The sequence below is a fragment of the Ovis canadensis genome, chromosome 18 (genome assembly GCF_042477335.2).
Source record: "Ovis canadensis isolate MfBH-ARS-UI-01 breed Bighorn chromosome 18, ARS-UI_OviCan_v2, whole genome shotgun sequence".
Taxonomy (NCBI): Eukaryota; Metazoa; Chordata; class Mammalia; order Artiodactyla; family Bovidae; genus Ovis; species Ovis canadensis.
Genome location: NC_091262.1, coordinates 40,242,853 through 40,260,614, shown reverse-complemented (window position 1 = coordinate 40,260,614; position 17,762 = coordinate 40,242,853). Strand labels below are relative to the sequence as shown.

The 17,762-nt window shown below is 43.9% G+C and overlaps 1 non-coding gene across 1 annotated transcript; it reads left to right on the top strand.

The window, feature by feature from the left end:
• Window positions 1–3,429: 3,429 nt before the first annotated feature.
• Window positions 3,430–3,564, top strand: LOC138424027 (small nucleolar RNA SNORA1). Its single transcript, XR_011250601.1, has one exon. It is a non-coding gene; the product is annotated as a small nucleolar RNA SNORA1 (small nucleolar RNA).
• The last annotated feature ends 14,198 nt before the right edge of the window (window positions 3,565–17,762 follow it).

Below are 17,762 nucleotides of genomic sequence, written 5' to 3'. Positions count from 1 at the left end.
TCATGGTGCACAGGCTTCTTGTTGTGAGGACTTCCCTTGTTGTGGAGCACAAGCTCTAGGCGCATGGGCTTCAGTGTCTTCAGCATGTAGGCTTAGCAGCTGTGGCTCATGGGCTTAGTTTCTCTGTGGCCTGTGGAATCCTCCCAGATGGAGGATCAAACCTACTACATCCCCTGCTTTGGGAGGTGGACTCCTATCCACTGTACAGCAAGGGAGTTAGTCAGTCAGTTCAGTCGCTCAGTAGTGTCCGACTCTTTGCGACCCCATGAATCGCAGCACACCAGGCCTCCCTGTCCGTTGCCAGCTCCCAGAGTTTACTCAAACTCATGTCCATCGAGTCGGTGATGCCATCCAGCCATCTCATCCTCGGTCATCCCCTTCTCCTCCTGCCCACAATCCCTCCCAGCATCAGAGTCTCTTCCAATGAGTAGACTCTTCGCATGAGGTGGCCAAAGGACTGGAGTTTCAGCTTTAGCATGAGTCTTTCCAATGAACACCCAGGACTGATCTCCTTTAGAATGGACTGGTTGGATCTCCTTGCAGTCCAAGGGACTCTCAAGAGTCTTCTCCAATACCGCAGTTCAAAAGCATCAATTCTTCGGCACTTAGCTTTCTTTACAGTCCAACTCTCACATCCATACATGACCACTGGAAAAATCATAACCTTGACTAGATGGAGCTTTGTTGGCAAAGTAATGTCTCTGCTTTTGAATATGCTATCTAGGTTGGTCATAACTTTCCTTCCAAGGAGTAAGCGTCTTTTAATTTCATCGCTGCAGTCACCATCTGCAGTCATTTTCGAACCCAGAAAAATAAAGTCTGATACTGTTTCCACTGTTTCCCCATCTATGCCATGAAGTGATGGGACCAGATGCCATGATCTTCATTCTCTGAATGTTGAGCTTTAAGCCAAGCTTTTCACTCTCCTCTTTCACTTTCATCAAGAGGCTTTTTAATTCCTCTTCACTTTCTCCCATAAAGGTGGTGTCATCTGCATATCTGAGGTTATTGATATTTCTCCCGGCAATCTTGATTTCAGCTCGTGCTTCTTCCAGCCCAGCGTTTCTCATGATGTACTCTGCATATAAGTTAAATAAGCAGGGTGATAATATACAGCCTTGATGCACTCCTTTTCCTATTTGGAACCAGTCTGTCGTTCCATGTCCAGTTCAAACTGTTGTTTCCTGACCTGCATACAGGTTTCTCAAGAGGCAGGTCAGGTGGTCTGGTATTCCCATCTCTTTCAGAATTTTCCACAGTTTATTGTGATCCACACAGTCAAAGGCTTTGGCATAGTCAATAAAGCAGAAAAGTCCTTTCCTAAATCTTAAGTCTCCATCAACAGTATGTTTGAATGGTATATTGTTCCCTAATAAGAATATAATTTATACTATCAATCCCCTAATATTGGTTTCAGTATTCTAAATAAGACTATGATTTTGAACACCTTTGCACCTCTCTATCATTATTTCCTTGGGATCAATGTAAGGTTGTACCAACTTAAACCCAACTTAAACCCTCTAGAAAAGCTGGATCAGTCTCCATTCTAACAGTCTATGCCAGTGGGCCTCTTTCCCTGAATTCACTTTAATACCTGGAATTCTTATTTTTTAACCCATTGCCAACATAGTATAAAAATATATTTCATTGTAGTTTTAGTTTTCATCATTTCTAGTGGAACACTTTGATGTCTGAGCATTTGTAGTTCTTCCTTTGGAAGTTGCCTGCTCCGGAAGAGAACATGTCACAGACCAATCACACCAAACCTTTGCGAGCTTAGTAGAGGCTATGGAAGAATTGCTGCAGTGAGGACTCTAAAGCACTTTGACATTAGACAGTGTCTTGGCAGGTCACGGAAGCACTGCCCATTTCTCCAAAGGTATACAGATAGCCAACAAGCACATGCAAAGATACCCAACATCACTAATCATTAGGGAAATTGAAACCTCAGTAAAATACCCCTTCACACCCATTATGTTAGCCACTATAAAATATATATATAAGATCACAAGTGTTGGCAAGGATGTGAAGAGTTTGTACGCTATTGGCGAGAATGTAAAATGAGGCAGGCACTATGGAAAATAATATGGCATTTTTCAAAAAACTAAAAATAGAACTACCAGGGACTTCCCTGGTAGTCCAGTGGTTGGGACCCTGCAGTTCCACTGTAAGGGGGCAGGAGTTCAATTTCTGGTGGGGAAACTAAGATGTAGCCAAAAAAGAGATATAGTCATTTTATTATCTGCTTTATTCCTGATGACCAGAGCAGTTCCTCCATAAAATAAGAGGCACTCCACAAATATTTGTTTTCTTCGTATGTTCAGTTACTCGATCACGTCCGACCCTTTGTGACCCCATGGACTTTAGCTCGCCAGGCTCTTCTGTCCATGGGATTCTCCAGGTAAGAATACTGGAGTGGGTTGCCATTTCCTCCTCCATCGTTGCCTGAATGCATATTAATTACTTCACTGTAACATCAGTTGGGCTTCCCAGGCGGCACTTGCAGTAAAGAATCCACCTGCCAATGTGGGAGACCCAGGTTCAATCCCTGGTCAGGAAGATCCCCTGGAGGAGGAAATGGTGCCCCACTCTAATATTCTTGCCCGGAGAATCCCATGGACAGAGGAGCCTGGCAGGCTACAGTCCATTGGGCCACACAGAGTAGGACACGACTGAGTGACGGAGCACAAAGCATAGGGACAGCAAACATGACGGATTTGTCATGGATCTTGGGATGTTTGGGACCTTTCTCCAATGACCAGTGAATTCAGTTTTAATTCTCATAATGCCATCGGGAGCAGAGTGTGTTTAGTTGACAGCCCCCGTGTTTACATTTCAGGATCATCAGGGCACTGCTCAAAGAGATCTCTTCATCTCTTTTCTGCAGGGCAGACGTGAAGCCACTCCTCATGACTCAAATGTTGCTGCCTGTCAGCTCTCCCCGATCCTGGGTTCTCCTGGAAGCTTGAAGAGAATTCTGTTGTGGAATCACAGCACCATGCGTGTTTGCTTCCCTCTCCTCCTTCTCCTCCCCTTCCTCTTCCTTCCTTCCTCAGCTGTGAGCTCTGAGGACCAGCCATGCATCTTACTCTTCCCTCTGTCCCCAGACCAACACAGTGACAGCCTGGGTAGGTGCTCAGCAGCTGCAGTAAAAAGTAAACAGCATTTCTCCAGTGAGATCCAGAGAATGCTCCAAAAGAGAAACTCCTGGCTGGGGAAACAAATATGTACAGATAAAACGGCATTTGAATCCTCCATGAAACTCCTAGACAGCCAAGACAAAGGGTTTGGTTTTGCTTTTACTGCTAATACCCTTAGCTACAACATGTATACCTCATGGTTTCAACGGTAACGTAATAAATACATTTGGTATGTTTTTGTATGATGCCTTCTTTTGCCTTCTTTCCAAAAGTATGGAAAGTACAGCAAAGCCTCATTCTACTGAAAATGGGCACGTTGTTCACGGTGTCCATAAACTGTTAATGTGGCTATATTGAGAATACAGGTTCTGCTTCTCGTACTGTAATTTTATTGCACCGGTGACAATGGGATCTGTTAACACATCACAAGCCTCTTCAGTATTAGAAAAGATGAGGAATAAATAGCAATGTACTCGCTATATTTAACTTCTAGGGCCCTAAAGCAAACTGCTTGAGAAAACTGGATCCCCAAGATTACAAATTTGAATTTGGAATTTGGAAGTGTGTCGGTATTGCGTTGGAGATCAAGCTGAACCAAAAGAATTGTGACCTGACCAACATGACAGCTGTGGGCCGGGCAACACTTCTTTTTGAAAGGGCTCTCTTAGCTTGGCGATTCTGACTTCGGTGGAACTAAGGTGACTGACAGTGAAAAGAATTGGGACGTGAAATTCCTTAAAAAATTATTGACGATTTTGTTTATGTTCCACACTTTTACACTTTGTGCAGGAAAAAAAAGAAAGGACAGTGGTGTGGGAATGGACTACATGTAAACTGCCACTAAATCAGTTGTTCTTGGGCAATTCTCTTTACCTAGATCACCTCTTATATAAAAATGCAACGTGTGTGTGTGCTCATTTGCTCAGTTGTGTCTGATTCTTAGCAACCCCAGGAGCCCCCCAGCCTCCTCTGTCTGTGGAATTCTCCAGGCAAGAATACTGGAGTGGGTTGCCATGCTCTTCTCCAGGGCCTCTTCCCAAACCAGGACTTGAACCCACATCTCTTGCATCTCCTGCATTGGCATGAGGGGTCTTTACCGCTGAGCCACCTGGGAAGCCCAATAAAAATGCAGGTAGGCGGGCTAATCTGGATGTTACAGACTGACACCCTGCAGCCCCCAGGGCTGCGGGGGTGACTCATTCGGCCCTGCAGGGGTGTTTTTGTCATAATAACAACTGCCTCTTCACACCCCCACTTTTCTACCCAGTACTGCCTCATACCTGGCCCACTGTATGCATTCACGATGCTCTCTGCCCCTATAAGTGTCAGCAACTGTCATCTCTGGACTAAACACATGGGATGCTGGAGAAAGAGGTGTCTATGCTATATATGAAGCAAAAAGCTGGATTTGTTGTTTGTGAGGGCAGGAGGACAGAGAATTAGATAGTTGGATGGCATCACTGACTCAATGGACGTGAGTTTGAGCAAACTCTAGGAGATGATAAAGGACAGGTAAGCCTGGTCTGCTTCAGTCCATGGGGTGGCAAAGAGTCAGACACGACTGAGCAACTGAACAACGACAAAACACAGTAAACTATGGATTTCTTAGTGAGCGTCTGGGAAGCATGAGGCTGGGGATTAGTGGACTCTTAACAGTGGGAGTATTCAGGCACTAAGTGACCTTTAGCAAAGGAAGCCAGGTCACTGGAACAAGGCTGTCCCTGATTGGCTGGCCCTCAGAAGCATGTGTACTGACTGGAGGAGGCTGTCAGTGATGAATTGGGACACCTTTAAAACCTGTTCCCCTGCTACTTGTTCCAGGGGTCAAAGAACGAGGAGTCTTTTCCTGAACTCCTCTCAGTGGGACCCCTTTGGGATTTAAACATCAAATAATCCAGCTCAGAGATCTGCAAAATTTGTGTGTGCGTGCTTAGTCACTCAGTCATGTCTGAGTCTTTGCAACCCCATGGACTGTAGCCTGCCAGGCTTGTCTGTCCGTGGAATTCTGCAGGCAAGAATACTGGAATGGGTTGCCATTTCCTCCTCCAGGGGATCTTCCTGACCCGTGGACAGAACCCGAGTTTCCTACACTGGCAGGCAGTTTCTTTACCACTGAGCCACCTGGGAAGCCTTTCAAACTTAATAAAGCAAATCAGATCCCCTGGAGGACTTGTTAAACAGGCTGTTGGGTCCCTCCCCTGCAGAGTTTTTGATTCTGCAGGAATGGGATGGTGTCAAGAATCCACTCTTCTGATGAGTTCGCAGGTGATGGTGACACTGCTGGTCCAGGGACCACACTTTGAGAACTACTGTTCCAGCAGTGTAGGATTTGAAGGTAATCAAAGAAAACATTTAGAGGGTTTCCTTGGCGCTCAGTGGTAAATAATACACCTGCCAATGCAGGAGCCTCAGGTTCGATCCCTGATCAGGAAGATCCCCTGGAGAAAGAAATAGCAACCCACTCCAGTATTCTTGCCTGGAAAATTCCACGGACAGAGGAGCCTGGAGGGCTATATTCCATGGGGTCTCAAAGAGTCAGACATGACAACAACAGAATATTTAGGGACTACCCTGGTGGTCCAGTGGTTAGGACTCTGTGCTTCCATTGATGGGGGCAAGGGTTCAACCTCTGGTTAAGAAACTAAGATCCCACAAGCTGCATGGCATGGCCAAAAAATTTTTTTTAACTGAAAAAAAAATTAAATATATAAAGGTTGCAAAGAGTTGGACATGACTTAGCAACTAAGCAACAACAGTAACAATATATATCCTTAACACAATATGATACTAGTGAGTCTAAGAATTCTGTAAATGATTTTATAAAATGGTTTTTAATCACAGCCATATCTGTATACCTTTGAAAACTAATGACAAATATATAGGAGAAAGATAATACTTACTCCTGCTAAAGTTAATGACTAGAAAATATGAATTCCAGGACATATTGTAGAAACTCTGTCTCATCCTTCCCCTCCTCTCTCTTCCCTCTCCTCCCCACTCTGAAGGTGTGGTCCATCCTGTCCTGGGGGATCCTAGACCTGATAACTTCCCAAGGAAGCTCCAGGCCGCAGATGGTAGTTTAACACATGAACTTCTGGTCAAGGTTTGAGTCACATTAGTGCTGCTAAGTTGCTACAGTCACTCCGACTCTTTGTGACCCTCTGGATCATAGCCTACCAGGCTCTGTTTCTTATAGAATGTTGTCCAAGGGATTCTTCAGGCAAGAATACTGGGGTGGGTTACCATGCCATATTAGGAAACTGATATACATCAGAAATACAGGGGGCAAGGAAGCTTACAAGACAATGGGGAGAGGCTGGCTGACTTTGGAAACTCTTTAATGAACTCAAGGAGAATGGCCCCTGTCTGTTTCAGTGTAAGTGCCGGGTGATATCAGGTTGTTCTGTCTTTGAAGATAAACCATGCTGCTGGCAGGACACACACTGTCCTCAGGAGAGCCTGGCACTCTCCTGAGTTTACACTCTTACCTTCTGGTGGGGGTTGGTGGGGGGGGAGGGGATTGTTCAATGTAAGTGTATGAGAGAGAATTCAAAACACTTTGTGTTTCTGGAGAGGAAAATTTTTACGAAGAAAATTCTTATTCAGGAGAAAAAGCCCCCAGGGATTCTATTCTACACAAAAGCCAGTGCTCTGCATGATATGGAGAGTGAATAGAGACTCGGCGGCACACACTGAATAATGCTGCCATGTACCCACATCTTCCCGGGAGGATTTTACTAATGTGTTCACGTGCAACATTCTTTCAGGAGAGACCACAGTGTTCTATTTCTACAGCTGATAAGAGCTGGTATTTTTATTGAGAGCTCAGTACGTTCTTTATACAGTCCTCACCTCAGTGTTATGATGTAAATCCTAAGTCACTGTCATTTTACAAGCGAGGAAACTGAGGCACAGAGAGGGCACACTGTGTCCCTGTGACACAGGGAGAAGGCGGTGGAGCCGAGATTCAGGCTCAGGCAGAGGGACTCCACACATGCAAGCTGAACCCCGAGGTCATCAACATCTCCAAGGCCTAAAGACTCCATCCCTTTAATTACCTTCGGTTGTCTCTCGTTTCCTTTGGAACATGTTGTGATCTGACTTTTTCATGTGCTCACCTACTACTGTCTGTCTCCCCTCCTAGCAGAGAAGCTGCAAGAGGACGAGGGCTTTGCCTGCTCACTGCTGCACCCTTAGAGCCAAAAACATTTGTGAAAGGAAGGAAAGGAGGGAAGGAGGAAGGGAGGGCAAGAGAAGGGCAGGGAGGGACCGGAGGAGGGGCAGAACGGATTCTGTGTATGAGTCTGCTTGGAAATGAGACTTGACAAAGGAATGCCTGTTATATTCTGTTTTTCTCTATGGACTGCTAGCTGTGCACTGAGTGATCCTGTTTTTCTATTTTTATTAAAGATTTTTTTGACGTGGACCATTTCTAAAGTTTTTATTGAATTTGTTACAATATTGCTTCTGTTTTATGTTTCTGGCTTTTTAAACACGAGGCGTATGGGATCTTATGTCCCCAATCAGGGATCGAACCAACGCATTGGAGGTGAAGTCTCAACCACTGAACCGCCTGGGAAGTCCCGGTCTTGTTTTTAAAGAAAAAACCCCATCAGTTTCTTGCACTGAAAAGAACAGAGCTCACCTTTAAGGCAACAGCAGGCAGTCCAGAGGGCACAGCACCACCCAGCTGCATCCACCTGCCCTTTGTGTGCATCTTCCCCTAGGTCACCCTGAGACCCTGGAGGTGCTCGTGTGGCTGTGTGTGTGTGTGTTGGAGGGGGGCCGGGGTGTCCCAGGCTTCCTTCCAGTATGTCAGGTGGGTCATCTCTGATGAGCGGGATGAGTAAAGCAGGAGAGAGAAGACAAGAGCCTCTCATCTTTCTACTTTAAACACTCCTGTATTGCTCGAATCCCACCCCCGCCCATGGGCATGTGTTATTTCTAGACTGACACACAAGCAATAAACAATATCAAAAGAAGAATTTGTAAGGCAGGAATTGGCAAACTGCAGCCCATGAGCCAAATCTGGCCCACCACCTGCTTTGTGAATCAGGTTTTCTTGGAACACAGGCCCACCCCTTCATTTACATACTGGCTACGGTTGCTTTAGTACAACGATGGTAGGGTTCGAGGGTGGAGACACCATGGCCCTCGTAACCAAAAAGATTGACTCTCCAACGTTCTATAGGAAACATTTTCTGATCCTCGATCTAAAATAGTTTCTTTTAAATTCCTTATAGTCCCCCCCACCCCCACCCCCACCCCCCACCCCATAGAAACGAGACACAGAGAAATGAGTTAACAGAACCGGATTCTTTCTGCCTACCAGGAAGGTAGCGTGTGTTCGTTGCTCAGTCGTGTCCTACTTTTGTGATTCTCAGCTGAAAAAAACCCTTTCTTAGCATTTCTAGGAATACAAACATCTGTCTGTGTATCTGAAAAGACTTAAATGAGCTGAGGGTCAGGCACAAGTAAGCTGATTGGCTATTGTACTTGACTTTTCCTTCAAGCACCTGGTAATACTTAGCCTATAATACATTTATCTGATTATTGCCTGTTTTTCCACTGTTACCAGAATGTAAGTTTTACTACATTAGGGACATAGGAAGCACGATTTATTTATAAGGAGCTTGATATTTAGGCCACCTAAATATTTGGGGTTATTGGCATTGATGATATTTACTGATTTCTTCCTGTGGTTTTGAAAAAAAAAGTTTAATGTATTTTGAGTCTACTTATTAAAGTAATAATGAAGCAAAAGCCCATTACAGTTTCTCCAAGTAAAAGTGAGGATATCTGTTTGGCAAAATATGTCATGAAGACAATAAAGAAGCACGCCTGCATGCTCAGTCATGTCCAGCTCTTTGTGACCCCACGGACTGCAGCCCACCAGGCTCTTCTGCCCATGAGGCTCTCTAGGCAGAAATACTGGAGTGGGTTGCCATCTCTTCCTGCAGGGGATCTTTCCCACCCAGGAGCTGAACCCATGTCTCTTGTGTATCCACACTGAGCAGGCGGATTCTTTACCAACTGCGCCACCTAGAAAGCCCAGACAATAAAAAGGTAAGGAATGAACTGGGAGGATATATTTGCAGAATGTGAAAGTAAAGGATTAGTACAGGAATATATAATCACCTAGAAAAGAGAGAACTTTGTCAGAAAAGTGGACCAGAGTCATGCCCAGACATCTTACAGGAAAGAACTTACAAAAGGCCCATGTGTTTTTAAAAGGTTGCTTATTGTCATGCATAATCAGGGAAGTAATATTTCACATCCACTGTTTAAAGCAAAAATTCACCGAGTCAGAGGATGTCAAGTGTGAATGACTCGGAACTTCCCTGGCAGTCCAGTGATTAAGACTTTGTCCTTCCAGTGCAGAGAGTGTGGATTTGATCCCTGGTGGAGGAACTAAGATCCCACATGCCCAGTGGCATGACCAAAAAAACTGTGTGAATGACTGGAACTTCTATCCAGTTGATGGGAGGGAAATCGGTGCTCTTCCTCTGGAAATGACTTGACATTACTTAGTGAAGCTGAACAGACAGATCCCGTACAACTCTGTACTACTCAAAATGGAGCGCTGTGATCAGCATCGCCTGGAAGCCTCCTGGAAATGCAGAATCCAGGCCCCCAGCATGGACCTATGGAAGTCAAGATCTGCCTTGAGATGCCCCCTGGAGGCCCCTGGGGAGCTTTCAAAAGCCCAGAGGCCTAGGTGGCACCCAGACTGGCTAAACTGTAATCTCAGGGTGGGACCTGGGCATTAGCATTTTAAAAAGCTTCTCATTTCAACATATAACTAGGGTTAAGAAGCAGCAACCAGATGTCTCTCAGGAGAAACACAAAAGTATCTTTAATAGCTAAAATCTGGAAGATAACCAAAATGTCTACCAATAGCAGATTTTATGCACACACACACACGCGCGCACACACACACAAACACACATTCTTACTATAAAGAAAAGCAGGTGAGTGACTAATAGGAAATTCAGGATAGTGGTTACTCTGTGGGAGGTGGGAGGAAAAGGCATGTGATTGGAGGAGAATGGGGGAGAAAGTGAATTTTTAAGGACGAGGTAATATTCTTTATTTTTTCTCTCCAGCCATGACATGCAGCATGTGGAATCTTAATTCCCTGACCAGGGATTGAATCCACACCCCCTGCATTGAAAGCATAGAGTCTTAACCACTGAACCACTAGGGAAGTCTCGCTGCTAATATTCTATTTCTTTCTATTTTTATGTTCAGTAGTGGGGAATACTGGTGTTCCTTTCTTCCTCTTAAACTATAAAAATAGGGTTTATGCACTCCTTTGGATAAACTTTTAAAGTCTAAAAGATGTTTGAAGAGGGCTTCTTTTACTATCCCTTCTTCTGAGTTGCCTTCTGCAAAGCACCTCACCCGTCCCCAGACCTCCTCTGCTGCTCTGCTCTGAGCTGGTTCTCTCCGCCTTTGCTGAGATGTCAGGGCCGAGCAAATGGACCCACTGCTCTGCCCACCTGATCTTTTTCATCCAAGAGATCCTGGCTCACTCCAGGTCCCACCTTAGAAAGTTCTGGATGGGCTCAGGACTTACACATGCCTCGAAGGCCCATCTAAGGGGCATCTGGGAGTCCCGGGAAGGGAACTCTAAAGGGCATTAAAACAGGAGGCAGTATCTGTGTGTGTCTGGAAGGCCCGGGCCCTTCCCACCTTCACACAGACAGAGCCAGACAGGGCCAGGTGTCAACAAGCCGGGACCGGCCAAATGGTAAATCATTTAGCAGCAGAATAATGATTAAGCTATGACAGGGCAGACTGTCTTAAACTAGAGTTTTCAAAATGCTTTCTGGTTTGTTCTAAACCCAAACTCAGCCATCTAGTTAATGAGTGGGTCCAAGACACCATTACCTCTTACAAACCATGTCTACCTACAGATCTCATCTGATCCTCCCATGACTGTGGTGGGGATTACTACCATTTTAGAGATGAAGAACAGGCTCAGGGCAGTTAAGAGAACTGCCCAAGGACTTCCTGGTGGCATGGGCTTACCTTGTGGCTCAGCTGGTAAAGAATCCACCTGTAATGCGGGAGACCTGGGTTCGATTCCTAGGTTGGGAAGATCCCCTGGAGAAAGGAAAGGTTACCCACTTCAGTATTCTGGCCTAGAGTCCATGGGGTCCCAAAAAGTCGGACACTACTGAGCGACTTTCACTTTACTGGTGGCACAGTAAGAACCAACCTGCCAATACAGGGGACATGAGTTTAATCCCTGGTCTGGGAAGATCCCACATATGTCAGAGCAACTAAGCTCCTGCGCCACAACTACTGAGACCATGTACTGCAGTTAGTCTGTGCTCTACAATGAGAGAAGCCATGAGAAGACCACGCACCACAGCTAGAGACTAGCCCCTGTTCTCTGCTACTAGAGAAACTCAGCAGTCAAAATAAATAGAATAAACAAATTTTAAAATGTTTAAAATAAAATCCTTAAGAAAAAAGAGAGAGAGAGAGAATTGTTCAAGATCACACTGTTACCATGGCACAAAAACTCACAGCCAGGCCTGCTGTCTCCAAGATTCTTCCAGTGGTCTCAGCCCCTTCTGGGTGTGTAAATGCTCCTGCACTAGACTCTCACACACCCAGCGATGCCCTCCTCCTTGTGCAGAGGGCCCTGGCCAGCCCATGCCCTTCCTTGCCTGGACTTGCCTGCAGAATACATTCAAGCTCCTTAGTAACCTCTCCAAAACCTGCAGTCACAGTTCCTGAGATTCAAAAATATTGGCTTTAAAAGAACTTGTAGACATGACTCTCTAGTTCAGTGATGTTAGTCCTTCAAGAATCACTGATACCTTTGAGAATCTGCTGAAACTGTGGAACTTCTCCCCAGAAAAATGCCCACAGACATCTCCAAGGGGCCATGAACCCCAAGACTCTTGTTGAGAATTGCAAATCAATGCTCTGTGATGACCTAGAGGGGTGGGATGGGGGTGGGTGGGAAGGAGGCTCAAGAGGGAAGGGATATATGTATACACATAGCTGATTCACATTGATGTACAGCAGAAACACGATGTTGCAATGCAATTATACTCCAATTTAAAAAAAAAGATTGCAAATCAAGAATTACAATTTTTGTGTTTTCTCCAAAAAGTTAAAATAGAAGTATCATACAATCCAGAAACTCCACCTTTGGATATACCCAAAAGAATTGAAAGCAGGGTCTCCAATATACACATATGAGTATGATATATATGAAAATGGAGAAGGCAGTGGCACCCCACTCCAGCACTCTTGCCTGGAAAATCCCATGGACGGAGGAGCCTGGTAGGCCGCAGTCCATGGGGTCGCTAAGAGTTGGACACGACTGAGCGACTTCACTTTCACTTTTCACTTTCATGCATTGGAGAAGGAAATGGCAACCCACTCCAGTGTTCTTGCCTGGAGAATCCCAGGGACGGGGGAGCCTGGTGGGCTGCCGTCTATGGGGTCGCACAGAGTCGAACACGACTGAAGTGACTTAGCAGCAGCAGCATCTATGAAAATGGGTATATATTCATAGCAGCACTATTCATAATAGTCAAAAGGTGGAAACAACCCAAATACCCATCAATGGATGAGTGGATAAACAAAATGTGGTATACAAAATACAATAGAAAATTATTCAGGCTTAAAAGGAAGGGAATGGAATGTTACGATATGAATGAACCCTGACAACATTCTATTAAGTGAAATAAGCCAGTCACAAAAGGACAAACACTGTGCAACTCCACTTCTAGGAGGTACTTAGAGTAGCCAAATTCATAAAGACAGAAAGCAGAAGGGGATTTGCAGGGGTTGGGGGAGGGGAAATGAGGAGTTAGTATTTCATGGAGACAGAGTTTCAGTTTAGAAAGGTGAAAAGACTTCTGGGGTAGATGGTACTGAGGCTGCACAATAATAAGAATGCACTTAACGCTACTGAGCTTGTGCACCCCAAACTGGTTACAACGGTGAACTTTATGTTATGTATATTTTCCTCTGGCTGGGAGGGAATAGGGTGAGGCCTCCCTAGGTGGCACTGTGGTAAAGAACCCACCTGCCACTACAGATGTAAGAGACTCCAGTTCGATTCCTGGGTTGGGAAGACCACCTGGAGGAGGGCATGGCAACCCACCCCAGTATTCTTGTCTGGGAAGTCTCAGGACAGAGGAGCCTGAAGGGCTACAGTCCACGGGGTTGCAAAGAGTCGAACATAACTGAGCAACTTTCACATATACACTTTAGAACATTTGAACCAATTTTGTGCATAAAATTAGCAGTAAAAAAAAAGGTTTTTTTTTTAGTTCTACCAGTTTATTGCTACCAACCCATCTCCCTCTACCCTCTTCAGTGTGCGTGGCACAGTCACGTAACCCCATGGACTGCAGCCCACCAGTCTCCTCTGTCCATGGACTTTTCCAGACAAGAATACTGGAGTGGGCTGTGATATCCTTTTCCAAGCAGTAAAAATTTAAAGTGTCTTATTTATCCAAACCTTTGTCACGCATGGGTATTATAATTCAAATATTTATAGCACCTTATAATTTTCAGTTCAGTTCAGTTCAGTCACTCAGCTGTGTCTGACTCTTTGCAACCCTATGAACCACAGCACGCCAGGCCTCCCTGTCCATCACCAACTCCTGGAGTCCACCCAAACCCATGTCCATTGTGTCGGTGATGCCATCCAACCACCTCATCCTCTGTCGTCTCCTTCTCCTCCGGCCGTCAATCTTTCCCAGCATCAGGGGCTTTTCAAATAGTCAGCTCTTTGCATCAGGTGGCCAAAGTATTCTAGTTTCTTCAACATCAGTCCTTCTGTTAGGGGAAGCACACTGATTGAAACTGTCCACCCTGGCCAGGCACCATAGTAACCATTTGCATGAGTTGTTTTATGACAGGAGATCTTGATAAGGAATACGGAACTAATAAGCCACCACCAACTGGGAGAGTTTGGGAAAGGTCTAAAGGGGACACTGCGTGTCCGTCCACTTCCTGGAATCCCTCTCGCTAGCATCTATCTTGGCTGAGCGATGCGTGAGCCACCAGGAAGGACTCTGAATTAGAATGATTGGTCAAAGACCACCCGGAAACTAATCCCATCACCATAAAACCCAAGACTGCGAGCCACGTGGCAGAGCAGTTCTCCTGGGTTCCCTTACCCTACTGCTCTCCACCCGGGTGCCCTTTCCCAATAAAATCTCTTGCTTTGTCAGCACGTGTGTCTCCTCAGACAATTCATTTCTGAGTGTTAGACAAGAGCCCAGTTTCAGGCCCTGGAAGGGCTTCCCTTTCCTGCAACAAATGGCAACTCTGGTGGGACCTCTTCTTCACTGAGACTGATATCCTGACCACTCGGGGTACTCAGGGGCCAGCTTGCCTACCCATGGACCAGACCCAGCGGCTGCAACTGGGACCCTTTTGTCCCTGGTCTCCTCCACGCAGACATTTGGCCAGAGTGCCCCGACCAGTAAGGAATGAGAGACTTTATTGACCTCTCCCTCCTTCCCTCTCTCTTTCCTCTCCTTAACCCTTCCTATCCTTCCCTGTTTTTCTAGTCTCCCGGTCCTGGATGCAGGAATCTGGTTGAAGGGCCTCAGCTTGAGCTGAGGATTGGAGACTGACCACCTCCTCTTGGCAGAGAACTCGAATTCTGGTTTGGTCTGGTCTGATTTCTGGTAGGGCCGAGTTCCTGTCCTCCGTTCTCTGGAGGCCCAGGGTAAAGTCCCATAATGCCTGGGTATCTGCAGGTGGCAGGAGATGTCTGTAAGGCCACCCCTTTTGCCCCCCCCTCCCGCCTCCTCCCCCTTCTTTCAACCTGGCTTCCTTTCCTCCCTTGAAATCTTTGATGTTAGTACTTGGATCTGAAGTTCTGTGTCTCTATAGGAGGATTTCTGAGAGACTGTATTCTTGTATTTAAGGGAGTGTCTGATGAGGACTGCCAGGTTTATGTGTGTGTTTTAACTCCGTGTTCTGTGTTGTGATTTTTGATGGCCATTTTGCTTTGTCTGGCCACCATTTGGTTTAGACCTGCCACCATTTTGTTAGAACTTGATTTTCTTTCCCTGTGCCCTGAGACCAGGGCTCTCAGGAACACTTATCTAGACCATCTTTAACTCCTGACACTGAGGGAAAAGGGGAAAAAGACTTTAAAATTTTTATTTAACTGTTTTTTTATAAACTAGTAAATTTTATATTGTAATATCTAATTGATGACTAAACTTAGAAAATGAAGCTAGGTCTTGCACTGTGTCTGTCTAAATATGTTGTGGTATGTCTTTGTCTCTGGGTAATATTTTTGAAGTTAATTTGTAAATGAGCTCTATTTAATTGGCTTACAAAAAGGTAAGTGCTTACAAATCAAATAATTCTAAATTAAACAATAAATTCCAGGTTCATGTGAACTGGGAAATATTCAGTATTAAATACCTGATATTAATGTTTGTTTGTTGACCTATCTAATATAGACATGTCTTAGAGTAATTAACATTAAGTAGAATATTTTCATTGTACCTAAGTTTAATATAAGTTAAATATTATATCTGTTACAAGTTTGCCAACAAAGAAATTACCTCGAGTGAAGAAACTTCTAAAAATGTCAATGAGATATGAGCTTTTATATAAACTCTATTAAGGATAATTATTCTTTAGGAATATCTGTCTAAAATAGTCTCTCCAGATTGGCGTAACTTAAATTTCTAAGGGTTGTGCTAACTGTGCTAAGTGTTGGAAGTCTATTGAATAGTTAGGTCATTTCCAAATAAAATAAGATTTTGAAACATTTACAATTAGTTAGATAAATTGATTTTGTTAGGAATGACACAGCCATAGGAAAACTGGTTAGAGCCAATTAGGTCCAAGACGGCGGAGCTGACTTTCACTAGACCTTGAGCCTTGGTATTTACTCCCATTGTGACATATCAACAAGCTAAATGATACACCCATCAACACTGACTAAATCTGACCAAATGTTCTAAACCCTTTTAATTGATCTTTTTGAGAAAACTTCCTAAATCGAATTCTTTTGAAGTTCCTTTGACCTCTAGCTAACTCTGGGGTGTTTCAGAGGGCCCCTGAAACATCCCAAAGAGAGATACTAAACTGTGACTATTTGGTTGGTTAAATTGCATGAAAAAGATTATCAAATGAGTGATAAATCCGCTCATGTTATAATGTATGGTAAAATTACTAATACAGATATCCTAGAAATTATATGGAGTTCTTAACATTCTGATATGTCCTGGTATTCTAATGGAAAACCTGGTAACTACACAAAAGCTAGCAGAGGGACTGAATGAACCAGCAAATATGCTTATACCGTTTATGGTTTCTGTCTGAAAAATTATGGGTTTGAATCTTATGTTTTCAGGGAGTAGGGAAAACCTTCCTCTCAAACTAATTATGACAATACTTTGGTAAAATTAAACATTATAAACAAAACAATTGTATTTTCTCTCTATCTGACTCCTCCAAAAATTGGAAATTCTTAGGTTTCCAGTAAGTTTATCAAATGAGTTAGGAAGGTTATCTCACAGGTACAAAAATCTCAAGCAATTTTTGAGACCTTAAAAAGGGAAGAATTCACCTAGATTTGTTAGGCAAAATCTGTGATAAGCCTTTGGTGTGAGTTTCCCAGTCCTGTTTTATTTTAAAAGTTCAGTCTGAGACTCTATAAATGTTTCAGCAAAATAAAATCCTATAATCAATTATGGTTATATAAATCATCAGACCAAAATTAGTGAGAACAGACCTATTTTGCAAACAAACTAGCCTTAATTTGGTTATACTTGATAAAAATGAGGGTAACTTTAGGGAGAAAAAGATATTTCAAAAGTGTTAGATCCCAGTTTGTTAATGGAGGTCTGCATCTAGTAAGACTCATCTCTTAGATAGTTCTTTGCTGTTATGTGATATTAATGTAAAATTTAATTGAATTCTTAAAGACACCTAAGTTTGTTTCTGAAGCTCATCTCAGTAATCTATCTTTGGATGAAGATCAGATGCCTCATGACCTGCAACCAGGACCGGAAAAAGACATAATTTAAGGGACTGTCTCCAACATGGATGGAAGGGCTTTTTTATCAGGAGAAACTACGCTATACCAGGATGAGAAGAGGACGACATCAGAGGTAGACAGCCTCCCCAAGATGCTGGACCTGATTCGTATGAGCATTTATGTTTTCTTGACTTCTTAGACCTTTGCATATAAGTCAAATGCTTTTCTATCATAGGCCTGATCCTATGCTGGTTTTAAAAATCAATTCAATTGTTGGGTTTGTGGCCAATTACCTGTGTCTAGTTCTGGGTTACCTTGTTAAATTTCTCTACTACAAGACTCTAACTGGTTGGCCCTGAGAAAATTTACTTAAAAATTATAGTCATATTCAGGTTATTGTGATATTACTAGATGGGATCCCCTCACGAGGGCCAATTAATAATGCCTGCTCTGACTCTGGCCATAAATTTGAGCTTCTATTACTCAAGCTCAATCAGAGCAACAAGAAAAGTGTCAGCAAAGGAGGAAAAAATCTCCCACAATTATGAGATGGATTTATATAGATAACACCAGGCTATAGTAATTTAGGCTTAAGGTCTCCTCTGTGTTGGAAACAATTTAATCATACA